The following is a 1,100-nucleotide window of genomic DNA, read 5'->3' as shown; positions in this document are numbered from 1 at the left end:
ATTGACCAGTTAACGATGTTGAAACTGTAAGTCACGACTGGTATGGCTAGAGCATTGATCGCTTCGATCCTGTTTCTCGCATTCAGCTCTGTCTTCAGTATTGCTCTCACCCTGCGATAACATTCTCTTCTGATCCTTTCCCTCATCACTGAGTGCTTGATATTGTCCCCTTCAATTACCCCTAGGTATTTGTAGCTCTCCGCTGGTTCTAACTCTTTTATGACATTTATTATCATCATCATCATCATCATCATCATCATCATCATCATCATCATCACCATCATCATCATCATCATCATCATCATCATCATCATCATCATCATCATCATCATCATCATCATCATTGAGGTGGTGAGCTGGCAGAATCATTAGCGCACTGAATAAAGTGCTTAGCAGCTTTTTATCCGGTTTTGCATTCTGAGTTGTGCAGTTGTGCACTAATGTTGATGAAATTGACAGGCTTCCTCCCCAACAAAATTTCAAGTCTTGTGCCTGACGAGATTGAAGGGGGCTAAAGACAAACACCTTCCTCTTTGACCAGTCCCTCATCAACTTCTTCAAGTTTCAACAGTACTTATTGTTTTAAAGTCCAGTACTTATTCTATTGATATCTTTTGCCAAACTGTTCAGTTACAGGGATGTAAACACACCAACACTAGTTATCAAGTGGTGGTGATGGTGGTGGGGGACAAACACAGACATGAAGATACACTCACACACAGACACACATATATATACATGATGGCCTTATTTCAGTTCCTGTCTACCAATACCACTCACAAGTCTTTGGTTGGCCTGAGGCTATAATAGAAGACACTTGCCCAAAGTGCCACTCAGTGGGACTGAACCTGGAACCATGTGGTTGGGAAGTAAGCTTCTTACCACACAGTCATGCCTGCACTCTATATACATTTACAAGTGTATATGTATGTATATTTTGTTTCTGAAGCACAAACATGCTTATTTGCATCACTATCTCCATATCAGCTCACCTGGATTCCTCTTATAGCTACTCTTTACCCCACGGACTTAATACTTGATAAAGACTTTGGAGTGTAAGTTCAAAGCATTTGAGCACTAACTATTTGTTTTCTAGGTTA

At 40.5% G+C, this 1,100-nt stretch overlaps 1 protein-coding gene across 1 annotated transcript in view; it reads right to left on the bottom strand.

Annotated features, from left to right (window-relative positions):
- Positions 1–1,100, bottom strand: part of LOC106879156 (ceramide kinase) — a 61,753-nt gene that overhangs the window by 47,550 nt on the left and 13,103 nt on the right. The gene's annotated exons all lie outside the window — the stretch shown is intronic.

Source organism: Octopus bimaculoides, chromosome 7 (assembly GCF_001194135.2).
Source record: "Octopus bimaculoides isolate UCB-OBI-ISO-001 chromosome 7, ASM119413v2, whole genome shotgun sequence".
Lineage (NCBI taxonomy): Eukaryota > Metazoa > Mollusca > Cephalopoda > Octopoda > Octopodidae > Octopus > Octopus bimaculoides.
The sequence above is the reverse complement of the archived record's forward strand: the minus strand, read 5'-3'. Positions and strand labels throughout refer to the sequence as shown.